Genomic DNA, 20,747 nt, shown 5'->3' on the forward strand with positions numbered 1-20,747 from the left:
CATTTCCTTAATTAATTTCTATTAATTAACCGATGGAAAATTTAAATGATGGTTAATTAGTTTAATTAAGGCGTTTCACAAAATTATCTCGCGAAACCTTTTCTGGGTTATGAATATCTCGTGTTGTTAGTCTCTCTAACACAAATCGAGACTAGAACACATGTTTGGTGCTACAAAAAACTAACACTCCCTCTTAGAGAGGAAGGTGTTCTGTATTCTCCCGTAACATCTTCCCTCACGTTGCTGATGTCTAACATCTATAACAACTTGTCATTGTCCACCAAGCTACTATGCATACTTTGATTCATTTGCTAACTCTATAGCTGAACCATCCTGCATTTGTGCTACTACTGACATCTGCACTATGCCTCCTTATACTGCTGCCAACTCTGCTCTATGCTGCAACTGATCTCATGTTGATGCTGCTGCAACTACTACAACTGTAACAACCCTAGTGAAAATTCCATGTAATAAATGTTAAAAATAATAACCACAGATGACTGGGACACTTATTCCAAGATGAATGATGGGCAAGACATCCAAGGGGGTGTTCATTTGATTGTTTATGGCTAAGGAAATGGGAAAAGGAAATGGCTAAGGCATTAAAAGGCATTTTGGCACAATTATTTATGAAAATAATGGAAATTAGGAGAAAAGGAAGGTAAAAGGTCACAGGTTGCATGTGAGGAGGAAAATGAATGAAAATAATGGAAAATGAAGAAAATAGAGGCCTCATTCATAAAAAGGCTTCTGAGAATCAGTTGGTAACCTTTTGTCAGTTTAGCTTTGGAGCTCTCTCGTTATTCTCTCTCTCTCTCATACTCTTGGACACTTAGAGTTTTCTTGGAGCACTTTGGCAAGACGAAGCAAAGATCAAGCAGCGAAAGGTAGGATCAAGCAACTACAACAGGCTTCATTGCAGTTATCAAATTGCATGTGTATTTTCCTTGCCAGATTTGGCATGCATGGGATCACATGTGTTTCTTTTCTACCATGGCATGGGTTTTTCCAAGTGTGATAGTATTTTTAGCCTAGCCTTGCCATTTCTTGATAGCTTTGATGACATGTGTTCTCTCATGCATTTTGTGGGGGATGACCGGATTGGATCGAAGCTGAGTGGGGTGGATCTCCGAATTGACAACATGGTGGTAGTGGTCCTTGAACCAAACTAAGGATGCACGAAGCCACTGGCCTAGTAACCCTTGAACTAGACTGTGGGTTGCGATAAATCTAGATTGCGTGCCTCAGTGGGCCTAGGAATCCTTGCCGGTGAATGGCGAGATATACGGTAAAGCCAAGAGGTGGATATTCTCTCCGTTGGGCCTAGTGATTCCGGGATGAAATTCACAATAAAGCCTAGAGAGTATGTCTCAGTGTAGGGCCTAGTGATCCCTGGATCGGACTGTGGATGCACGGTAAAGCCTGAGAGACTAGGAGGCACTCAAATTCCTCACAATGTAGGTGGAGAACTCCAGTGGCATCCACAATAATTGGTGTCTTTGACGTGTTCTATGAGTCCCACATTCATGCTTGGAATATGGCACGGGGGTGATTAGCTGAAGAGAAACTTGACTCAACCAATCTATGGTCAGGTGGAACGTGGTAGTCCCATCACTAGTTGGTTCATTGCATTTATTAATGAGAAATTCATTCCCTTGATTTTCATGTGCAAAGGTATTGATATATATATATATGGATTTTGATGGTTGATATGTCCATTGTATTTATGTTCCTATTATGCTGGTTATATGTACATTTTATGGCAGCAACTATGTTTGGCTCTCAACATGTTTTTACTTGTGTTTGAATGGATATTGTATTTATGACCCAATAAGTGATAAGGCAGCAAAAGACATGAGGAAATAATGATTCATAGCGATTCTCAGATAAGTATTAGATCCCTACACATAATTATGTTGTTTACACCTGTAGGTTACATGTTGATGATATGTTTGACGAAATTATTGTCATGGCTAGTAGGGGTCTGGTTATGATTTTGTTCATATTATTGCTTTTGTATCCTTGTTACCTTGTATCCTTACCAATTCTAAATGATCATTCCATTCTGGGCAGTGTCCCGGGCTTTGGGTTGAAAAAGGTGGCTCAAATCCCAGAATGCTAGCATTAGTGCTGAGACTAACTCGCCTGGGCAGTGTCTGGGAAGCGTTATAAAGCACCTGGGTAGTGTCTGGGGAGCGTTAGTTTTGAAACTAACTCGCTTGGGCAGTGTCTAGGGAGCATTACCCTGCCCTCAAGTCTCTCAAACAACAGTGGGACCCAAGGACAAGCAGTCTAAGTGGTTGACTTGTCTTTTGAAGGTTATGTGGATGATGTTGGATGGCTGTGTGTGATGTTCCGTAGATTCCATTTCCTTAAAGTCACCAAGGAGGTTGAATCTTATCATAGTGGCCTCTTGTCGCATGTTTACCTCGGTTGGTCGGTTGTTTGGGTAGATGTGGGAGGAGGGTGTTACATCAACTGATAACCAAATTCTAGCAACTGGCTCTACAACACTTCACCAAGTCTCAAACTGCAACTAGCTCTGCTTTGTCTATTGAGTACCTGTATGTGCCCAATTGTCACTGCACCCCTTAGTAACTGACTGCTACTAGCTCTGCAACTGTCCCTTAGAGTCTGACTCCACCTACTGAATAAGACGATCCAAATGCTACTGAAATGGGTTCTCCACTATACCCTTTTGTTCTCTAAAATAGACGAACTTAGCTCTTCCTAGAGATTTCATGAGTATATCTGCAGCCGCTCTTCTGTGGGAACATGTTGTAGCTGGACTGCTCCATGCTACACACAATCTAATGGAGTGATATCAGATGTCTATGTGTTTCAACCTATCATGAAACACTAGATTTTCAGAGAGCCTGATGCAACTTTGATTATCATAGTAGATATTGGTCACCTCATCCTCTGACTGAACATGCTCACTAGCAGCTTCTGAAGCCATATAGTTTCACATGTTGCCATGCTAGATATCATGTACTCTGCCTTTGCAGAGCTCAGTGCCACATACTTCTTCTTCCTATTGCATCAAGAGACCACCCCTGATATAACGCTAAAACAAAACCCAGATGTGCTCTTATGATCCACTGAACTACCTGCCCAATCTGCATCTGTGAAATCCCATAACCTGATACTATCACCTTGAGTATACCTAAATCCATACTTGACCGTGCCACACAAATACCTCAGAATGTGCCTCACTATTTTCTAATGCACTCTCTTTGGTCCCACCATAAACTGACTAAGAGTGTTGACCACGAAGAAAATATCTGGCCTAGTGTTGACCAGATACATGAGGGAATCAATAAGCTGTCTATACAAGGTGGGGTGAACATCCTCATCTTCTGATGCACCTATTTTCCTCCAGTTTGTAACCATATGCGTAGACATAGGTCTACAGTCCTACATTTTGAACCTCTTCAGAATATCTGTAGCATATCTCCCTTGACTAAGGAAGATCTCCTTGTACTTCTGCCATACTTATAAACCTAGGAAATAATGCATCAGTCCCAAATCCTTCATGTCAAATTTTGTTGCCAGGTTCCTCTTGCATTCCTCTATGAGCCATGATGACCCACCAAGAAGAGGTCATCCACATACAACACTAGGATGAGTGGCTTATCCTCTACCATCTAATAATAAAGGTTGGGATTTGCGTCACTCTTGAAAAATCCCATCTGCTACAAGTAGTTGTTAATCCCACCATACCATGCCCTGGGAGCTTGCTTGAGACCATAAAGAGATTTCGTCAGTTTGCACACATGTGTTCTCTTTTTATGTGCCTCAAATCTGTTTGGATGTTTTGTATATACCTCCTCCTCTATCACCCCGTTCAATAAGGTTGTCTTGACGTCCATTTGGTGAATCTTCCGTCCCATCTATCCTACTAGAGATATAATCGATCAGATAGAAGTATATTTGGAAATTGGGGTGAGGGTCTCCTCATAATCTATCCCTTCCTTTTGAACATACCCCTTTTCCATGAACCTAGCCTTGTACTTCTCCATGCATACTTATAAACCTAGGAAATAATGCATCAGTCCCAAATCCTTCATGTCAAATTTTGTTGCCAGGTTCCTCTTGCATTCCTCTATGAGCCATGATGACCCACCAAGAAGAGGTCATCCACATACAACACTAGGATGAGTGGCTTATCCTCTACCATCTAATAATAAAGGTTGGGATTTGCGTCACTCTTGAAAAATCCCATCTGCTACAAGTAGTTGTTAATCCCACCATACCATGCCCTGGGAGCTTGCTTGAGACCATAAAGAGATTTCGTCAGTTTGCACACATGTGTTCTCTTTTTATGTGCCTCAAATCTGTTTGGATATTTTGTATATACCTCCTCCTCTATCACCCCGTTCAATAAGGTTGTCTTGACGTCCATTTGGTGAATCTTCCGTCCCATCTATCCTACTAGAGATATAATCGATCAGATAGAAGTATATTTGGAAATTGGGGCGAGGGTCTCCTCATAATCTATCCCTTCCTTTTGAATATACCCCTTTTCCATGAACCTAGCCTTGTACTTCTCCATGCTTCCATATGCAGCGTACTTGATCTTATACATCCACCATGAGCCCACAACTGACCCATCCTCAGGCCTCGACACCACCTCCCAAACATCATTTATCATGATGGAGTTATACTCTTCCACCATGGAATCTATCCACACCTGATGTTGTGCGGCCTCCTAATACTTGGAAGGTTCTACTACCTGTGCCACCAATTCTTGTTACATGTCTAGATGTTTGTGTTCTCTCTTGTTCGTCCTAGGAGCTCCTACGAACTCCTTTGCATCTCTCAATGTTTGATGAACTTCCCTACTGGTTCAACCACTAGTAGTGGGAGGATCGACCAACCCTTCTTCCTACCTCTGCTACTTCGTCTGTAGTGAAATCACAGGGTCTCTTTCACCTGAGGTCATGCTTGTATTGGTAACTGTACTTGATCCTTGTGACTGCCCATGATGTTGTCCCGACAACTGCCTTGTTGTTGAACTAATGGAGCTTTTGTTGACTCACTATGATCACATGTTGGCATCTCGCGAGACTTCTTGAAGGATCTATCCTCCATGAACTTTATGTCCCATCTCATGATAATGTTCCTGCTGCTAGGGATATAGATCTTGAATTCCTTCGAAGTCTCACTATACCCAACAAAGAACCCATTTTTTGCAGTCTGATCCAACTTAGTGCACTTCTTGTCTAGCACATGGCAATAAGCTATGCTGTTGGAGATCATAAAGTGACTAACTTCTGACTTCTTCCCTCAGAAGACTTCTTTAGGTGTTATCTTCCTCAATTCTCTGTGAGAAACCATGTTTTGTATATACATAGTCATGTTACATGCCTCTGCCCATAAAAACTTGGGCAAATCCTGGTCATATAATATCACCTTTGCAACCCCGACTATAGACCTATTCTTCTGCTTGGCTACACCATTTTTCTATGGATTGTAAGGAGCTATCCATTCTTTCCTAATTCCTTCCTTCAGACAGAAACTATTGAAGTCACTATCTGTGTACTCTCCTCCATTATCCAAGCAAAGCACCTGGATCTTCTTCCCTATTGCATTCTGTGCTTTAAACTCTTTGAAGCAATTGAAGACCTCATCCTTGGTATTCAAGAAGTAGATCTACATTTTTTCTGGAATAGTCATCGATGAAGGTGAAAAAATGCTCATACCCCCTGAGAGATATAGTAGACACAGGGCCACAAATATCTGAGTGTATAAGATGAAGAACTCTACTTGATCTACTACAACTTCTTGGGAATGATATCTTAGCATATTTCCCAAGCACGCACCTTCTGCACACATCATCGTGTTCCGTGGTAAATTCTGGAACACTTGTTACTATCTCCCTTAGCATCCTAAGTTCTCCATGGTGTAAATGTCCCATCCTCCTATGTCATAACTCATTCAAGTCTCTCCCACTATTACTGCCAACTAGAGCTATTGGAGAGTCGAACTGCAACCTATACAATCTGTTGCTTCGTACCCAAGTTTGTTTCACCTTCTTCTAGTTCTGGTGTTTGATGAACACCTTCTTCCCTACAAAGTAGACATCAAACCCCTTATCCTGTAACTGGGATACTGAAATTAGGTTCATACCTAGTCCTAACACATGTAATAAATCTGTAACACTGATACTTGTTCCTGGCTGCCTCTGAATGTCAATGGTACCTCTCTTGACTGGAGTATATTTAGTCATGTTTCCCATTGTTATCTGGAAGTCCATATCCTCCTCATTGTAGTTGGAGAAGTATTCTCTAACTCTTTTCATGTGGGCTGACGCTCCACTGTTAATATACCAGAGTCCTTGTGAAGTTGAGCTAGATAGGCAAGTTATCTGAGCAAATTCGTCCTCCAATATAGAAGACAAATTTGTAGCCTCATGAATGTCAAGCCTGTTTGCGGCCATACTGGAGAAATCTAAGAAATCTACATATGACATCCCCGAGTATAATTTTGTGTGCTTTTCTCTTCCACCTGATGCTAATCTCTGACTGCAAAATTAGCTGCAAATCAACTTTGCCCATATTTCCTCAACGAACTGACTGATATGCTCCCAAAACTCTCTATTTGACAAATCCACACCTGCAATCTCTACTTTTGAGGCTGATCGAATTTTCTCTGCTGACTGCAACTGGAAATTGAATCCCTGCCTCTGCTAATTTGTATTATTGGCTGGCCTCTGTGCAGATTTGGAAAATACTTCTCATAACTCCCTCTGAAACTGCAAAAATTCTCCTTTTCACTTATGAGCTTTTGATTTGTCTTCAAACCTGCTCTGATACCATGTGAAAAATCCTTGAAATACACAACAACTAGAAATTATTCTTCTAACTGACTAATTATGCAATTTATTTGCTACGACAAATAACGAATAAATCACACTACAATTCTTCACAATAAAATTATGCTGTGGAAAATAAAACGGAACTGAGAAAATAGATGCACACACACAATAAAAATGACACCAATATTTTTGTACTAAAGTCTCCGGAAAAACCCAACTGGGAAAACTGGTGCAGTAGATGAGGGTTTATTTTATTATACGCAGTGGCAAAATCTGAGTACAATATTTGGATGCCCAAATTGGAAATCCTCAAAAAAATAATCCGACCAAAATATTAGTGAGGCAATTTGTCTCACCTGGCAATTGAGCTCATCTCTGAAATTGTCTCAATTTGGGCCACTCGAAACCCCTGCGTTAGCCTCAATGCAAGCTCTACTCGCATTTCTTGTGGAGCGGATTTGATCCTGTCATTCTACCCAACTCAACCACTGATGCCGTCGTTCTTCCCAACTCAACCATTGGATATTACTCCCTTGGCCTCCTGAAACCTCTTCTGGGCACTAGCACATGAATTGACCTCCTCTCCAGCTAAATCAAACTACCCTCTGAAGCCTTCTGCGTAGCCTCACTGAGGAATAATGTGACCCTCTTGCTTCTGACTCTTTAGAACTAGAAATCCATCAGAAATCACTGTTGTTACTCCCTCTCACTTTTGCTTTCCTTCTAGTTCGAAATCTTCTTCCTTGCTTGACTTTTGCAGTTGGATATCTCAATTTGCTAAGGAACTCACTCTCCTTTGATGTGTCTATATTCATCCCCATCGACCTGCTCTTATAATCTCTCATTGGTGAACCAATAACCATGATTAGAACTCCATCAATGACTAAGATCATCTCAAACTCATTTTGTGTGAGTTTCTATAGCTTTCTCACCTTTCCTTAATTAATTACTATTAATTAACCAATTTTGCTAAGTTAGACTTAAGAAAAATTTAAATGATGATTAATTAATTTAATTAAGGTGTTTTGCAAGCTTATCTCGTGAAACCTTTTCTCGGTTATGGAGATCTCGTGTTCTTAGCCTCTCTCACACAAATCGAGACTAGAACACGTGTTCAATGCTACAAAAAACTAGCACAACAATGGTGTAGGAGGGTGGAATGGCCACCATGGGCAGCATGTTGAGGTGAGCAACACTTATAGTCCCACCCAATATAGTCCTCAATTATAAAGTAGAATAACACCTAGGCCCATCTTACCAATTTTTTTGGAAGAGCAGCAAGGGAAACAAAGGCAAGGTGAATATTTTACTGATTATCTAGGGGAGTATCAGAATAAGAGAGGATTTTCATGCAACAATGCCCCTACATTATTTATGTGCTATCAAGTACAAGAACAAACCTAGATATTATAATCATGGGTCATAAAATTATGAGCTTCCAAAGAAATCAAAGAAGATAAACATCCCTTCTTTTGATGGCTCATCTAATTGCACAACCAGAGCATGGGTACAAAAGTTGGAAAAATACTTCCAACTCAATCATATAACAGAAAAATAAGCCATATAATACACTACATTACATCTAGAAGGCGAAGCTCATGAATTGTGGTACCATGGATTAACCACTTTGGGTCACTCCAGTATCACTTCCTACTTGGAATTCACAGAGAGGTTGATCAAGCGCTTTGACAAGAAGAATCTTGAATTACATTTTAGGGAGTTGGCACAACTATGGAAAACAAGTACTTCAAATATCTATATTTTAGAATTTCAGAAGTTGATAGTGATGGTTACAGATATATCTGAAAGAAGGTTGGTAATGTTGTTCCTAGTTTGATTTTCTTATTGCAATTAAGGTTAGCACAATATTTCCGAAATTCTAATGATTACTTTCGATGTAGATATTCTTTTAACTTATTTCAATATATTATTCAACAATATTACTTCAAAAATTCAACCATAAAGAACAATGGAACAATAGAGATACAACACACAAAAGAAGAAAATATTTACCCTAGGAAAATCCACAAAGGGGGAAAATCCAACAACCTTTTTCAATAGAGAAATTCTTCTTGTTCAATGAGAGACACACCTAGATCTATGGTCAAACCTGGTCTTCTCCTCCAAGTCAAGTCAACGAAACTGATCTTGCACTTCACTTTGTCTGTCTGACCCAAAATTTTGGCCTTCCTGTAATAGCCCGTTGCCCCAGAATTTCGGCCCTGCAACAATTGCCCTAGTTACTCAAAAAATTGACTCCCTACAATAGTTTCCCCAGCAAAATGCGAACCAGAGAGAGAGAGAGAGATCAATCCACATGTGCGAGTTGTGAGAGAGAGAGACAGAGACAAGAGAGAAAACTTGACCTTCTTCTTTTTCCTACTTTGTCCTCCTTGTGCTTCGCTTGCTTGCCCATAAACTTTCTTGTGTGTGGGAATGCGAATGCCTAAATGGAGGAGGTTGAGATGCATTTATATAGTAGTCTACCTTGGGTGAATGGACATGTCTCTTGGCTAAGGGCAACTTGACTTGGAGGGAAGCCAACTTGTCATTTTTGGAACCAAAATTTACATTTCAAAAATTCATTTTTTAATTTTTAAAAGTCACAATGGGAATTTGAATTAAAATAATTTTTCCTTTAACTCAAGCATTTATAAATATGATTTACAATTATAAACACACAATTACATCAATTGACCAAATGTACATTATGAAGATTGACCATAGTTACAAATTCAACACTCACTCTTAACTAGGGAGGTATTCATAATGACCATCATAGATGTTTTCAATTTGAACAAATTTCACTAAAGAAAAAGGTCATCCATCATTACCAACATCATCATCTGTCATCAACATCCACTAGTGGCCATATCTGGGGTGGTACCAAACCCATGCCATTGCCATCATCATATCAGGACTCGCTCCTTTAGAGTGACCGTTCCTCGAATCCCATGGCCCCGACCTAGGCTAAAATGATGAGACACCTAATTAGAAAGCACTCATTCACCCTTCCTGGTGAGCACTCTGGTCCAAGACCTCACTCAACCCCTTCCTGGTTGGTGATCGGGTCTAGATGTTGAAAATGAACTCACTCCACCCTACCTAGTGTGTGATGGGGGTCTAGGACTTCACTCCACCCTTCCCGGTGTGTGATCAAGGTCTAGATGTTGAAGGACTTCACTCTACCATGCCTAGTGTGTGATCAGGGTCCAAGACCTCACTCGACCATTCTTAGTGTGTGATTAGGGTCCTCCTCCAAGAGACAGTCACTCAACACTGTTTGTTGAGCCCTCTGGGTCTCTTGGACCCATTCTCCCTTTCAGGAGAATGTCCATCCGTGTTGAAAACATATCATCTCTCCCTCTCAACGAGAGGGGTAGTCTCCACGATCCCCAGCTTGTCTCTAAAATACACGAACTTGTCTCTATTGTCATCCAATATTGCCTCCATGAGGTCCTTCCATGCAAAAAAGTTTGAGGTTCCTTCCAAGGCATACTCGAGCCTGATTCCATTGAAAACCATCTTCTCAATCCTGAAAATCTTGCAACATTAATCTTCAAATTCAAACCTCCTGCAATGATAACTTCGAAATCTCTGCTCTACAGTGATTCTGACTTTGATACCATGTAGAAATTAATGTGTAGATTCAATATTGCTCATGAAATTTACTAAATCACAAGACTTGAAGCTACTCTACTGATTTGTGAAAGTAAATTCACCATCTAAAACAAGAATCATAGACATGCAAAAGGAAACATCACACATGCACAAAGATTTATCTAGGGGAAAGCAACTGCTCAAAACCCCTTACTATCTATATTGCATTAATCAGAGAATAGAGAAGAAATACATATGCTTTCTCAAGCCTGAGCACACCCTGTAAGTGTATAGTCTATCCCTCTGCTTGGATGACTGAATCTGGCCAATACTTAGCCAATTTTTCAATCCTCCAAGCTCTTATTTCCTTGCGTTGTTCCCTTGGCAATTATGCCCCTATTATTTAGGAAATTCCCTCATCTTGATTGCGCAATTCTTTTAGGCCCTTCCTCTGACATGCACCACCTGCACATTAGAATATGTTGCAACTGATAGTACACCGCCTTGAAATCTCCATCTCAACTAGGTAACTCAAATTCTCTACATGCATGAGTTAATTTAGGACGATTTAGCAGTTATCTGGTTGATCAATGAGTGTGGTTGAAGTTCCACTTCCACAATTTGACCTTCCATTAGTTCCCCCAACAGACCAACCACACAACTGAACTTCATGCCCCTAACTCGAATTAAATGAGCTAGACTCCTATTTTTTAGGAATCAACTCAAGCAAACTGAACTTCAACTCATTAATTCAAATTGAGTGTTCTTAACTAAGTGACAAGATCCATGCCGTCTCAGTTAACTCCTCCAAGTTGACTGCTAATGTGGAATTTCAATTTTCGTCAATTTAATTAAGGCAAAATCAAAATTGAGACTTTCTTGTTGCGTTTTCATCGAAGATCACCTCACACAACAATAAATTCACAAATGTACTTCCATTTACCAATCCTAGACATCAAAAGCAACATCGATGTCAAATAAAAAATAAAAAAAAATTGGTTGCAATCACATGAACAACTTGAGCTCCAATGACATTGATCACCTCCCAATTAGACTTTCACACAACAATGCCATAGTTAATATGCAAATCCATAATACCACAAATCATAAACTCCCTATCATAACCACACATTCAATTTCCTTGTGTTATTTCAATCAACCACAAGTATTTATATCAATAAAAATAATCTTTCATAAAGATAATGTTCTCCAAATAAATTTGTATTATCTCCTTTATTTTTAAAATGTATAAAAATATTCAAATCATAGTACTAAATATTTATGGGAAGAAATTTCTTTTATTTTATAGATATAATTTATATTATATAAAATTCACTTATTCAATCATACTCATGCACATATCCATATTTAAATGATTATTATATTATCATAAATTATATATATTTCATTAAATGTTATATATCATATATGTTTTATCAGTAGAAAAATGATTTCTTAAAAAATTATAAATTAAATTAAAAAAATGAATATTTTCTAATATTTGTGTGGAAAGAGATTTATTTTTAAAAAATAAAATAAAAATTATTTTTTAAAGAATTATAAATTAAATTTAAAAAAATGAATATTTTCTAATATTTATGTGTAAAGAGATTTATTAAAAAAAAAAATTATATGTAACATTTAACAAAATATATTTATTTTTAAATATATGATACTTATTAAAGAAAATCATAAATTAAATTAAAAAATAAGTATGAATATTTTCTAATATTAATGTAGAAAGAGATTTATTTAAAAATAAAAATAAAAAATATGATGATGATGGTTAACGTCTACTGAGACCAAACTTTGGTCTATCAAACCTAAAGAAACAAATTATTTAGTTTAATTTTAAATTTTATTCCTATACAAAACATTTGATAATTTTTTTTTTAAATATATATCACCTATTTAGAAAAATTCAGAATATATGACTTCTTTGATTATTTATCTACCATCCCTGAATATTCTAATATTAAAAATAAAAAATATTTTTAATTAATTTCTAAATATATAAATTTGTAACACCTATTTTGGGAAATTCAGAATTCATGACCTATTGTTTATCTCGAGGCCCAAGAGATTTCAGAGATGAGGTGAAAAGGGATTTTAGCGATTGGGGTGTTGTAATATACCTATTGTGATTAACCCCATGTAAGGTAATTTTAAATTACCAATCAGTTAATCAAACCTGCGTAAAAGTAATTTTAAATTACATATCAGTTACAACTAATTCTTGGCATTGGTTAAATGAATCAGCGAGCACCCTAACAGGGGAGAGAGAAGGTGGATGGAGAATGGTGTGCTGTAGTGACAGACAGAAAGGGAGAAAAGAAAAGAAAAAGAACATACCTGGTTTTGGACTAAGTCTGGTAAAGATCAGATAGTCAAGACCCTAGGTGCTGTCTTACTGAGGATTGGGATCCGGTAAGCATAAGCTCGGGGGGAGACTCAGGTCCCGAAGGACAAGTCTCAAGGTTGGGAGGATAGCGAGCTTAACACAGGGATTTTGCAGAAGGAGTACTGAAGAACGTTCTCGACAAGCGGTAACCAGGTAAGTAACAAAACCTTAAGACTCTACAACTGCTGTGATACTTATAAGTACTGCATATTATCAGTAGAGGTTAGAAACCCTACAGTGTCATAAGTGAATAGAATAACTGCGAATGAGAAGATGACACAGTAATGCATGTCATTGTGTCAATTAGAATTACTTAACTCTGCATACGTGGCAAGAAAGGCTACTTAATAGAACAGAGTGAGATAAACGAAGGGGCTAGGGTTTGTAATTGCAGGGCCGAGTACCCTGTGAAGGAGAACTTGAGACATTATAATAGAAATTTATGCATTAAACTTATTGATTCGAAAAGCCTCGGTAGCCTTACTGTCACGTGATATAGTAAGTGTAAATCTGGAGAAGGACCATCGAAACTTTAGTTTATAAGACTGGAAGTATTCAGGGTACGACAGGCAGAAGTTTAAGTAGCAAGCAGAACGAGTTTGCGACTGAAGAAGACCTTAAGACCGGCAGAAGCCTGAGGCCACTGTCGCTGTTCTCATGACCACTGTGAGATACGGAAATAGAACTTAGGTTCACGTTCAAACCCTATCGTAAGAAGGGAAAAACAAACAGAGGAACCACTGTAAATTTAAATGGACTGCTCTAATAATACTGTCGAGTACAAAACATCTATACATTTAACAATAGATGAATAATATGTAGTGTATAAGTCGCATGCAATAGCATCTGTACCTAAAAATAATAACTTCATATTCACAGTAAATGAATAATGTTGTTATGACAGAGGAATAAACGTATGGTCGTTACTATATTCATATCAGAACTCTACACTGTTAACTCCCATAATTCATAATAAAGATTTAAGAGCAAACTGTATATAATAGTCGGAGTCCATGTCCCGGCGGTATTAGAACGATACCAGGGAATAACCTTAAATCTGTATGACTGAAAGTCTCATTTTCTTAACCCTCGCCGAGACGGCCAGACATCTATTGGATTAGATGCAGGCGCGAGTCCCGGCTGGGCTATCGAGGTGATTGGGGGAGCGGCGTATGCCGACTTACCAAACCCTCTTAAAAATCATAATCACCATGAATAGACTACAAAAGATACATATAAACAAATAATGAGAGATGCTGAAACTCGAAACCCTTACGGGAGCTTTTTATAAAGGAAACGATAAGAAATAGCTGGAAATATAATAATGTTCGGCGATAGACAACAGGCCGAGATAACATTAATTTACACAGGTATTCACACTCTGTAGTAGTTAAAAGAACTTAAAGAAAATCATATGGGTTCGGTCCCAAATTCATTAACCAGCAGAAGCTACAAAGTAAATACAGATACAGATTATATAAATGAGTCAATGTCCCTAAATCATAATACAAAGGCAGCCATTGAGCAGCTAAACTTATGACCGAGAGTTTCGACCCAGAATCTGCTGTAAGCAATGGAGGAAAAGTATCGGGCTGCACATACTCAAACCCCAATGGGTATGGCCCCGGATTTGAGCAGGCAGTGAAACTCCATCTGCGCCAACCAAAGAAGAAAGGTGGCGGAAATTATAAACTGAAACAGCAGAATACCCTCCGACAATCTTATACCAAAACCTTAACTAGTAGTTCATAATATGAGAGGGGGATTCGTGGCTATAGAAGTACCTGTGTATATCCAGCTTAGTAGCAGCAAAGGGCAGCTTATGCCGCTGAAGGAGCCACGACTGCGGGCTCGTCATTACCTGTCAATCAGCAATGAGGCCGTCACTGTGCGATTAATATGAGAACTCTGAACATTAATGCAAAACAAACCAACAGGTGGAGACCTTACCTAGCTTTGGAGCGGTGACTCTACGATGAGGATGCATGTGCTGTCGAGGGCAACCGAAGAAGGCCGAAGCAGGAATCGTGGAGCAAACGCCCAGTGGTAACAGAGTGTTACCCCGAGCTTTGGAGCGCCAAATGGAAACAACAAAACCCCGATGAACGCGGGCCATAAACCTTATAAGCACAAATACATAACCCTGCGACGTGGAGTAATCTCCAGCGTTGATTATCATCCAAACCTCCCTGCCATGGATCTTGGCGGTAATGCCAAAGTGCTGAAGGCGGGAAGGATCCAGCCTGCAAAGCCATGGCCGATCACGTGATCAGGCCGGCGGCATTAAAGGCAGGTCCAGGTGTAATGAAGAGGGGTTGCCAGCAAACAAAAGACAGTTGGGTTTCAGTACTGTGACGATAAACTTAAGAACCATCCGCTGCATAAAGTTGAAATGGTATAGTCATATGTAGAACCATTAAACCATAACAAACCTTGACTCCGTAAGTTGGATGCATCAAACATGTTATATATATATCCGTTAGTGTGTGCACATGGTCATAGGGGGAGTAGTATGGTAACACATCGGACCTACTTTATACCCGCATGTGTAAGCTTTTATATATGGTTGAGGTTGATATATTCAACTTATAAAAAAAAATTTAGTTATATTTAAATTCAAGTACGAGCTATGTGACAGGTGTGAACATTGTTCTAAGTCATTAGATATCTTACATCTTTCAACAATCAAGATCAAAGATATCGTTTGGATAAGCACGACCAACTTCTATTTATATAATCGTTAATAACGATGAAGTTTTTTTATGGTTTAAATTTTATATTAAAAAATATCGTAAGAAAAATACGTGAAACATTATTTTTAATAAAATTCCATTGTTATAATTTTGTATTATATTTTTTATTAAAATATATTCATTTCGATTTTTATAAAAAAATACCTAAACACAAAACTAAATAATTACAAGTAGAAGGCCCATTACTAAATCAAAGATTATAATACGCATTCCCAACTCACGCTCACGCCCACTTTTTGTAGTATAAGTCAAAACACGTGCAAGATCCAATATTAAATTTTACAGGTAGTCAATTATTTTCCACTCACGGGATGGACGACCAATCATACAACTAGCTTTCACATGTTCCACGCTCAAGACATTTTAATAGCCGTTCAAATATTCATACTGTTGGGCCTTTTAGTGGTATTCAGGGTTTTTCTTAATTCACTTCCAATGCAATAATTATTATTAGGGTTCTCTCTGGCCATAGGGAATCTTGTCTTTGGTAACGCTGGAAAAGGGATAAATAATTTATTTAATTACTTATTTATTAATTAATTTTTATATAAAAATTATTCTGAACGAGTTAGCATGTTAATTTTTGTAGGGTTCTCTCTGGCCATAGGGAATCTTGTCTTTGGTAACGCTGGAAAAGGGATAAATAATTTATTTAATTATTTATTTATTAATTAATTTTTATATAAAAATTATTCTCAACGAGTTAGCATGTTAATTTTTGTGGGATTGAAATTTCACTGGGAAGATAATAGTAATTATTTTAGGTTATAGTTATTTGATAAAAAATAAATAATTATAATTATAAAAATTTAATTTTAAAGTTATAGTTAAGTTAGATATTAAATTGGTTTTAAAGTTATAGTCAATTTAGATATTAAATTGGTTTATGAGATTTTTTGTTTCCACAATAAGAAACGTTTCTTAGCACAACCAGTTAATCACTAAAATTTACAAAGGTCTATATATTCTACTCCATATAAATTTAAACTTACATATCTTTTAAATACTAACCTAGATCCATCTACCAAGACCAAAGGGATCAAATCCATTTTCACTCTAAAAGAGGTTTCAAATCAAGAGATTCAATCCCTCTGGGGTGTTTAGTAGGTTTAGAGTTTAGATAGATCTAGGTTGATTTAATTTCCTGTGTTAAATAAATTATATTCCACATGAATGTCATGGATCAATACTATAGATTCTCATAAAATAATACCTTTACCAAGTTAAGTTTACCTTATTATTTTAGTTTAAAATTATTTCTAATTTAAACTAAATTTATTTTTATTTTATTTTGCCCATATAAAAATGTTTATAAGAAATTATATTACATTATGTTACAATTTTCTATCACAGTGCGTTGGATAGTGCCACTTAATGCAAATAACACTATTATAATAATTTAAGTTTCTTTTTTATTATAGTGATTTAAAATGAAGTTGAAGTAAAATTTATTTCATTTTGATTATTTATTACTAAATTAATTAATTAAAGGAAAAAACAAAATATTATATATTTTCTAATAAATAATAATTATTATTATTTTTATTAAATAATTTTCTTGAATAATTTTATTCATACATATTTTTGTAAAGAGTTTAATCCATTTTAATAATAAAATATTTTATATATTTATATATGATTATCAACTTTTATTATGTATTAATTTAAATATTCTATGATTATCAAATTTAATTGTAAGTTAAATGTTTTTATGAAATAGAAGAAATTTCTATTTTTAATTTTAAATTATACCACTGGAATTATAAATATTAACTATAATATTGTAAATATTAACTATAATATTGTATGATTAGTTTGTTAGGAAGGTATTAATGATTGCGAATCTATTTTTATATTTAAACTAATAAATTTGTAATTTAAACATAAATTTTGTATTTAATTTTTAGTTATAATAATTTGGAAAAAATGAAATCATAAAATATTTTGGATACTTTTACATTTTGCTTTTTGAATTATATTTTTCTTATTAACTTTTATGTAAAATTTGATAAATAATTTTAAAAATTTATTAAAATTAGAATATATTAATGATTGAAATTATATAGTTTCTGAAAATAATAAATTTAAAATGAAATTTAAATAATAATAATAAAACATTTTAATTAACAATTTTATAATAAAATTAATGGTCTAAAGAAGTGGCTCAATTCTAGCCAGATGACCTGTATTCATGGGCTTGGTAGCAGCCTAGTAGACTATGTTATCTTTGATCTCCCTTTATACAATGAAATAATAAATTTTGACATTTTAAACTCTGATCATAAGCCTTTACTTATAACTCTCAATTTTGTCATGCACAGAGATCCCATAGAAGATAATACTGATAACCAAAAGAACTTAATTTTTGATAGAAATAAAAAAAAAAGGATCTCTTTCTAAATGAATTAAAAACTAATTTGATTCATTTATCTAGTATAGACAACATAGAAGAACTCTATCATAATTTTACTACAACCCTCTCATATTCTATTAACAAGTTCTCAATTGAAGTTTCAAGTAATAAAAGAAATAGCAAAACCAACCCGAGGTATGACAAAGATTGTAAAAGTGCGAGGAGAGCAATTAAGGAAGCTGTTGATGAATATCTTAAAATTGACAAGATAAAAATATACAAAGCCCTAACTAAAAGGAAAAAAAGGCAGTATATTCGTAAAAGACAAGAGAATATCTTACACCTCTCTAAGGTAGCTCCTAAGAAATTCTGGAGGTAGATTCTAACTAGGAAAACTAAAGATAATAATAAAATTGCTTTACACAACTGGAATTCCTATCTTAAAAAGCTTTATGAATCTCCAAATGTCATGGATAACTTTGAAACCCTACTCACTGCAAAAGAATTTTTCTCATTAGAAGACATTGATTTTGGGATTAATCGGTTGGCTAATGGGAAAGCTAAGGACATTGAAGGTTACCAGGCGGAAATCCTAAAAATTGGAGGTCCTATCCTCATCCCCCACATCCACAAGCTTTTCAATCAAGGGTTCCCTAAACCATGGACTCAAAGCCTCCTTATCCCTATTTTTAAAAGTGGGGATACAAATAACCCCTATAATTATCGGACAATTATGATCAACCCTCTCCTAGCCAAGTTATATGGTATTATTTTGGAAAAGAAGTTGAGCATATGGCTTGAAAGTGAAGGTAAGCGGGCTAAAGGCCAAGCGGGTTTTAGAAGGCAACACTCAACAACAAACCACCTCGTTACGCTTAGGATCATTGTGGAGGAATGCCGCAATGATAAATCCAATCTCTTCTGTTGCTTTGTGGACTTTAGAAAGGCTTTCGATACGGTTCCTAGAAACAACCTATGGAATAGATTAGAAGAGCTAAAGGTTCCTTTTGAGTTGAGAGCTATCACTATAAGGTTATACGAGAATGTAATTGCCAAGTTAAAGAGCAATGAGGGGTGGTCGAAAGATATTAAGTGTAATATCGGAGTTAAACAAGGTTTCCCCCTCTCCCCTACCCTATTTGGCATTTACATCAACAAGCTAGAAGGTTGTTTAGAGGAAGCAGGATGTGCTAGCACGATCATAGCTGGGATAGTGATCATCCTTCTTCTCTACATTGACGATATCGTTCTTCTCGCAAGGTGTCCATCTGATCTTGATAAGCAACTTAGACTTCTTAAGGATTTATGCTCTACCATGGGTATGATTGTTAATACTGACAAAACAAAAGTTATGATTATCAAATCCAAGATAGACACTTACGCTAATTTTATGTATGACAACAGTAACTTGGAGGAAGTGTCTTCCTACAAGTACCTAGGAATTGATATTCATCACAAGCCCAACTGGAACTATAGCATTGAGAAAAGGATTAACGTGGGGTGGAAAGCTTATTTTGGTCTTGAAAATAATTGCAAAACGACAAACCTTGTAATGTGGGATAGAAAGAAGTTCCTCTTTGAAACTTTAGTCACTCCGGTTATCTTATATGGATGTGAGGTTTGAGGCTGTAGCATCTCTAGAGAATCCTGGAGAAAGATTGAGCAAATCCAGAAGCGTTTTATAACGTATAACCTCAAAATTAAAAGCAACACACCCTATCATATTCTCCTTATAGAAGTGGGTCTTTCCCCCATCGAGAGCCTAACTATGACTAGGCTTCTGTTGTACAAGCACAAACTAAATAACATAGGAGACCATAGACTTCCTAAACTAGCTTTAAATTCCAGCCAAAACCACTTAAGGCTCAAGCGAGGCTGGTATAAAGACATTAGGTCTTGGTTAAACCATTGGGAGATCGATGAGAATGTTGCATTGCAAAACATTAATAACATTAAAAATATTGTTACTTCTAAGTTTAAAGAAAAAATGTGGTGTGAGAAAGATTTAGCAGCTAAAAGAAAATTAAGATATTATAAGGAGGTCATCAACCCCACCCTAGAAGATCAAAAGTATCTCTTTGTTTTAACTAGCTCAAAGAAGAAAATTAATATAACAAACCCTCATGAGCTCCATAGTGAAATGGGTCATTGGGCAGTTCCTAAAACACCATGGATGGAAAGGTTCTACCATCTCTGTGAGAATACGAACATCGAGGATGAAAATCACTTCCTCTTGGAGTGCGGCGTGTACAACCACATTAGATCTCGGTTTCAAAATCTTTGTTGCAATATTGACCTTCCTAGCCTTTTACGATGTCAAAATTATAGTGAGTTAGGAAGGCTTCTCTCCAGGCTTTTTGAGCATAGGAATAAAATCTTAAATCAAACTAAATAATTCGTTTCTTTAGGTCATAGACCAAAGTTTGGTCTCAATAGACATTAACCATCATCATCATCAATATTAATTAATATTTAAACTCTTTTATATATATAAATAAATTATTTCTTTTATATATAAAACTATATTTTATATTTTTTTATCATATATAATTTAGCGTAAATGATTTAATTATATTTTACAATATTACTTTTTATATAAAATGAAATTTTATTAAATAAAATTTAAAATTATTTCATAAAATATCTTATATATCTTATAAACGATTTAATTATGTGATAATTTTTTAATTATATATAAAAGTGAATTCGAATATGAAGATTTTAATAATTAGAATATATATAAGAGAAACCATATCATATATAATTTATTGTAAATGATTTAATTATATTTTACAATATTACTTTTTATATAAAATGAAA

The 20,747-nt window shown here is 36.2% G+C and overlaps 1 protein-coding gene across 2 annotated transcripts in view; it reads left to right on the plus strand.

Annotated features, from left to right (window-relative positions):
* LOC149141796 (calmodulin-binding receptor-like cytoplasmic kinase 3) overlaps window positions 1-20,747 on the plus strand; it is a 322,579-nt gene that overhangs the window by 46,193 nt on the left and 255,639 nt on the right. The gene's annotated exons all lie outside the window — the stretch shown is intronic.

Source organism: Pinus tabuliformis, chromosome X (genome assembly GCF_031772625.1).
Source record: "Pinus tabuliformis cultivar Carrire ecotype Pingquan chromosome X, CPIR1, whole genome shotgun sequence".
Classification (NCBI taxonomy): domain Eukaryota; kingdom Viridiplantae; phylum Streptophyta; class Pinopsida; order Pinales; family Pinaceae; genus Pinus; species Pinus tabuliformis.